Genomic DNA, 6,863 nt, shown 5'->3' with positions numbered 1-6,863 from the left:
ATTAGCTAATGACACCTAAATAATCTATGCATCATGTTGGAGTATATTTGTTTGTGCATTTAATGATAATCATAATAATAGTAATAAAAATATAATAATGTTGATATTGGGATTAGAGCCTAATTTGCAATTTGGAAATTAGAGAAAGAGAAGGAAAAATACTATACAATACAAAGAAAATACATATATAAATAAATAAAACTTTTCATATGGGTATTTGAGTTTGTGTATTTTATTTGAGTAAGAATTTGGCAACAAGATTTGAATTTGAATTTGAAATCTAAAAATAAAGAGAAAAGAAAAAAGAAAAGAAAAGGAAGAAGCCACATTAGGCCAAATTCGCTTAAATCGGCCCACTCCCTACTCCACCGCGCGGCCCAGCCAATCGATTGAGCGTCGACAGGTGGGGCCTGAACGTCAATCTCCCCACTATCCGCGAAGCACCACCCTCGCGATCCTTCCATGACTGGTGTGTGGGCCCTGGCGTTTGAGTCAATGGCGTGCGGGCCAGGGGCTGTCAGCCCCTTCGTGTAACCGACGGTCGTCGCGGGCGCAATGGCCTCTGCATCCGCCACTAGCCAGCTCAGCCACCGCAGCCGTCGCCTGTAAATAGAAGGGGGGAAGCCTCGGTCGCGCTCAGGAATGCCAAGCCCCGTGCCATTGCCCAAATGCTCCACTCCGCGCGCGCCATTTGAAGAGTGGGGGAAGTTGCTGGGTGCACGCCGGGGGGAATTTCCTCCACCGTACGTCCTCTGGCGGGTGCTCTGGCACTTTTGGCCGGGTGTGTGGATCCAAGAGGAGGCAGGATTGGCGCCTCCGAGGCTATAGCACGGCGGGAATTGTTCACCAGAGCCGGGAGTTCGTGTCGTGAAGCTCCCCACCGCGGTCCGACCTCCACGCGACACCTCTGCCGGTGACAGAAGAGCTATGCTGATAACCGGAGAAGACCACTGGAATTTGAGGAGGGTGACCACGTGTACCTCAAGGTGTCACCAATTCGTGGAATGAGAAGATTCAAAGTTAAGGGCAAGTTATCCCCACGCTTTATTGGACCCTTCAGAATCTTTAGGTGATTTGGGGAAATGGCCTACCAGCTTGAGTTACCAGATCATTTGTCTGATGAACACAATGTATTCCACGTGTCTCAACTCAAGAAGTGCCTCCGTGTCCTAGAGGAACAGTTATCGATGGAAGAACTCGGTGTGGAAGGTGATCTAACTTACACGGAGTATCCTATCAAGATCATTGACACATTGACTCGGATTACAAGGAATAAAGTAAACAAAATGTGCAAAGTGCAATGAAGTCATCATGGGGAAGATGAAGTTATTTGGGAGAGAGAAGATGAGCTACGAATAGAATTTCCCCACCTCTTCCCTAGTTCCTCTTAATCTTGAGATCGAGATTATTTTTAAGGGAGGTAGGATTTGAAATACCCAAATTGTAAATAATAAGAAATGAGTTGATCTCATTATATCTTTTGCCCTCTATATATTAAAACATGTAAACAACCACATTTAAAGTGATTAGATAGCTAATGACTCCTAAATAATCTATGCATCATGTTGGAGTATATTTGTTTGTGCATTTAATAATAATCATAATAATAGTAATAAACATATAATAATGTTGATATTGGGATTAGAGCCTAATTTGCAATTTGGAAATTAGAGAAAGAGAAGGAAAAATAGTATACAATACAAAGAAAATACATATATAAATAAATAGAACTTTTCATATGGGTATTTGAGTTTGTGTATTTTATCTGAGTAAGAATTTGGCAACAAGATTTGAATTTGAATTTGAAATCTAAAAATAAAGAGAAAAGAAAAAAGAAAAGAAAAGGAAGAAGCCACATTGGGCCAAATTCGCTTAAATCGGCCCACTCCCTACTCCACCGCGCGGCCCAGCCAATTGATTGAGCGCCGACAGGTGGGGCCAAATGTCAGTCTCCCCACTATCCGTGAAGAACCACCCTCACGATCCTTCCGTGACTGGTGTGTGGGCCCTGGAGTTTGAGTCAATGGCGTGCAGGCCAGGGGCTATCAGCCCCTTCGCGTAACCGACGGTCGTCGCGCCGCGCAATGGCCTCCGCATCCGCGGTCCGCCACTAGCCAGCAAAGTCGTCGCAGCCATCGCCTATAAATAAAAGGGGGGAAGCCTCGGTCGCGCTCAGGAATGCCAAGCCTTGTGCCATTGCCTGAATGCTCCACTCCGCGCTCGCCATTGGAAGAGAGGGGGAAGTTGCGGGGTGCACGCCGGGGGGAATTTCCTCCACCGTACGTCCTCTGGCGGGTGCTCTGGCACTTTTGGCCGGGTGTGTGGATCCAAGCGGGGGCAGGATTGGTGCCTCCGAGGCCATAGCGCGGCGGGAATTGCTCACCAGAGCCAGGAGTTCGCGCCGTGAAGCTCCCCACCACGGTCCGACCTCCACGCGACACCTCTGCCGGTGAGCCCCTCTCCGCAAGATTTGCCTTCATCCCTGCTATGTGATGCTGCGCTCACATTCGATGATTAGACTCGTGCGCGCCCAATGCACCTCGCGCCAGCGTGAAACCACCGTGTCAATGGATTGCGCCCGCCGCTTGGCGCGCCGGGCGGAAGACGATGGTCTCCTGACCATGGATTGGTGAGTGGACGGCGCAGATTAGATACTAGGGTAGAGTTTCGTCTGGGTAATCTGGTCTGTCCGATTCTGATCCTACGCTTGTGGATCAATCGTGATCACTTAATAGTCGGGGTCGTTGATCGTTAACAGGCGGATCAGAACAGGTGTGTGGCGAGTGCATGGCCTTGGATCAGGGATCCAACGGCTCCGAGTGAAGCAGCCTTAAGCGCTGGAATAATTTAATCCGAGCCGCAAGATTTAGATCCTACAGATGGTAATAGATAATACCCCTTCGGCCGAGAGTCTTTACATAAAAGACCCTAGGTTTCTTGCTTATCAACCCGCGGTCCAGGACAGTAGTAAGATCCTTACAGAGAGGCCCAAGACTTTGCAAATTTAACCCCAAGCAACTCCGAATTATGAGCACAGTCCAGAGACATAGGAAATTGGATAAATTAATATAGAAAATACTTTTCTAGTATAAAAATAATTCTAGATCTTGTTTAATTACTAGAAAATTCATTTTAGCTCCTTTTAATCCATTCCAGTTGCAATAATTTTTCTTTAATATTATTTATCACACGGTAACTCTATTTTAGCATGAAACTTATCTTAAAATTAATCACTTGGCTATTTTTGTACCAAACACATAAAACTTCAGAAAATCATAACTTGTAATTCATAACTCTGAATTTAGTGATTCTCGAACCTACGATCTCGTTGCGATGAGTACATTATTATCATGTAGTTTGTACTCATGTTTGGTGTAATGTTAATTTCTCCTATATCATGTCTGTTTGTATTGCTTCGAGTAGATGAACCAGTGACCGAGGATCCAGGTGTTCAGTAGGTAGAAGTTGCTGAACAAGAGCTCATTGAAGGAAAGTTGTGCCCTTGACCACTTTTATTTACCCAATAATGTTCTCTATAATCATTTTGGCATGCATAGGCTTAATTTTGATGGGACCCAATAGGTCACTCTAGTTTGGTCATCTTTACACCTTGCTTACCCCTAAACTTTTGGGTAGTCTTTGTTATTGCTATATATGGTTTTGGGTGTTGAGATAACTATTACACATGGTCATTCTTTATTATTTTTGTTCTATTTTTGTTCATGATAAGACTATTATGTTAATTGGAACATGGAGCTTAATTTGAGAAACATGTGTCACCACAAGGGTGGAATGGGACACCCTTGGCTGACTAATTAGGAAAGCTAGTGGAGGTCTACCTTACCAGAAAGGGGCAAGGGCAGTAGGGGAGTTGGCGGTGTAGGGAGGTTCTCTTGTTGATTTTGCTGCGATAGCGGTCAAACGGGGGATTCCTGCATTTGTGCTCCCTAGAAACTGTAGCGGGTTTTCTGAAGCCAGTGGAACTTTGTAAAGGCCTCGTAGTGTTACCTGCCTCGCTTCCTTGGTAGAGGTGTATGGGGCTCATACAACCCCGTGGCAAATGGGTAACATGACTTGTGGGTAAAGGGTACAACCTCTGCAGAGTGTAAAACTGGTATACTAGTCGTGCTCGCAGTCATGAGCAGCTCAGGACTCTCGCATGATTAATTTATGGAATTAAACTCAATTTTGTCATATGCATCGCATTGTGGTTTATTATTAAATTTTGATCTATTATTACTCTGGTTTGGTATCTACTTACATTTAGTAACTGCTAATAAAATTTGACCAACTTATTAAAAGCAATGATCAGCTTTAACACTTATTATTTGATCAGCCTTACACTTCACATCAGCTCCCACCTTTGGTGAGTTCATGCACATTATTCGCCACAACTTGTTGAGATATGATCTTTTGTGAGCTCACCCTTGCGATATATAAACCCCCATATGAGAAGAACAGGTGGTCCTGGAGGAGCCTTACAATGAGGAGTACAAGCTTATCTAGGTGGTATCTCCCAGTCAGCTTGATGGCGCTAAGGAATAATACTTAGTTCTCTTTATTGTTCTCATTTATTTTTTTTTGTAAGACTTCTGCTATGTAATAATGATATTTGTGACAATTATCTTTATACACTGTCATTATATGTGATGTTCTTCTTTGGCACACATATGAGACGCACCCGGCTTTATCCCTTAAATCCGGGTGTGACACCTCTGGAATGAGCAGAGTGTCTCATCGCTTTGGTGCTTTATGGACTTGAGGTCCCAAGGTTGTGCCGGTTCATTGGAAAGGGATTGAAAGTTCGAGTCAAACCGGCGGCTAAAGTCATCCCAATCGTCAATGTTGTGGCAAGGAAGATGTCGGAGCCATTGCAGTGCATCTTGCCTAAGAACAATGGGCAAGTACGTTGTCATGACTTCCTCAGTTGCTCCAGTGGCCTGGGCAGTGATTGTGTAGACGGCCAACCACCCACCTAGATCCTGTTTGGGCTTGTAGTTGTCGACGTTGGAGACTTTGAAGATAGGCAGCCATTGAATTGCCCAAAGTCGGGTGAAGGGTCGAGACCCCGCACGTCCCCCAGTCCTCCTGGTGATATTCTTGGGCATGGTCGTGATGATGGTCCCTGGGAGGTGAGTGATCTCGTGTGTCATGTCGCCTCTCCCGGGCTGACCGGCCTAGAGCCGGGCTATTCGTATAGGCTACTTCCAACTCAGCTCTGGTGGCACGGCTACATGCCGGTGCACCATGATCTCGATCATACTCTTCCCCCTGCCTCATCTCCTTTTCGTTCCAGTGACCGCGTGAAGCTTTGATGTTGCTTCGTATGTATCGCCAACTATTGATGGCATGGCGTAGGTCATTTGCCGGATGGATGAGGGTAAGAAGATGGTTCGCTGCCTGGGTGAGTATCTGCCAGTAGCCTTCCACGTCTAGGATGCGCGGCAAGCCATTGGCGATCTGAGCCAAGGCTCCACCGACTTCACTCGGCGTGTTCAATGTTTGAGCAAAATCAGGTGGCAGATTCCGAGCAAGAAGCGGGTTCTCGTGTCAAAGCCTGTCGTCCTGCTCAGCTTGTTCCCGCTCGCGCTCCTGGGCATGGTGATGATCACGGCGTCGGGAATTGCGGCGCTCACGGTGCGCTCTGTCGTTAGGGGTTTCCCCTACTTCAGAGGCTTCATCCTGAGAGATGGGTTGAGCAGGATCTCATGCCCCGGCCTCGTGGTGATGCCAAATGTTATGGCGCCTGTTCCAACGTCGGCATGCCTCACGCTGCGGGGGCTCCTCCCCCAGTATAGTAGGCTCATCGTCGGAGACAGGTGTGTCCTCTATTCTTCCCTGGATAAACAAGACATCCGGGAAGAAAGAGCTTGGTGCGGTGCTTCGTGCTCCGGCCATATCCCTTGAGAACAGGGCAGTCAGAACAATCGTCGGTCGTGTCCCCGCAGCTACGCAGTGTCGAGGTTATTCACTTCCTTTTGTCAATTGATCTGAGTCCATGCCCGAGTGGGTGACGTGGACAAAGGGGTTCGTCGCGATAGAAGTGCAGCCTCAGTCGGCCGAGCCATAGGTGCCACAATGGTCCTGGGCCCACACGACGCGGGCGCAATTCTGCGTGGGGCCGAAGCCTGTCGAGATCCTCACGCCTTAGAGTTCGTCTGCGAAGTTCTGGCTGGAGTTGGGAGAGGCACATTGGGCGCTACCGGAAAAGATCTTTTCCCGGATGGGTCCACAATGCGATGTAGGATGCCTTCCTAATCTGCAAGGAGTGGGACCTGAAACAAAAGATATATCCGGCATTGAAGGTAACCAGGATGTTGAAGACGATAGCCATGGAGTCGTCGTAGATCAACATCGCACCCCTACCTGGCAGGCGAGCTATCGATGTTTGTGACCCGACTGCGCACCATAGGGTTACCCACGTGATGCTTATGGGTATGACGGCGTCGTTGACTGCGACTCGATTGTACATGCTGGAGCACGTCGGACTTTCAGTAGGATTTATACAGGTTCGAGACACTTGAATGTGTAACACCCTACTTCTTGTTGAGGATGTGTACTGGAATTTCTCTAGAGTATGAGGATTACATGTGAGCTATGAGGGTGCTCAGGTGTTGTTGATGAGGGCTAGTGTGTGATGAGATGAGATAGATTTTGTAGGGGTCCCCCTTGGCCTTATATACACGACCAGAGAGTTATCTCTTTACAAGTTATGATCACTATATATTCTACTTATCTCATCTTTTATCGCGACGTGTAGTCCTGCTTATCCGGAGTTCGATCACTTTCTCAGCCTAGTTAACGCGAATGTATAGCTCTTCGGGTGTGTGTAACTTCCTTACCTAAGATATCAGCGCTTCGGT

The 6,863-nt window shown here is 47.0% G+C and overlaps 1 long non-coding RNA gene across 1 annotated transcript; it reads left to right on the top strand.

The window, feature by feature from the left end:
• The first annotated feature begins 2,096 nt into the window (after positions 1–2,096).
• On the top strand, positions 2,097–4,648 carry LOC118472176 (uncharacterized). Its single transcript, XR_004850117.1, has 2 exons — positions 2,097–2,449; positions 3,424–4,648. It is a non-coding gene; the product is annotated as an uncharacterized lncRNA (long non-coding RNA).
• Positions 4,649–6,863: the final 2,215 nt, after the last annotated feature.

This window comes from Zea mays, chromosome 6 (assembly GCF_902167145.1).
Source record: "Zea mays cultivar B73 chromosome 6, Zm-B73-REFERENCE-NAM-5.0, whole genome shotgun sequence".
Taxonomy (NCBI): Eukaryota; Viridiplantae; Streptophyta; class Magnoliopsida; order Poales; family Poaceae; genus Zea; species Zea mays.
Note: the sequence above shows the minus strand (reverse complement) of the source record. Positions and strands in the feature narration are given on the sequence as shown.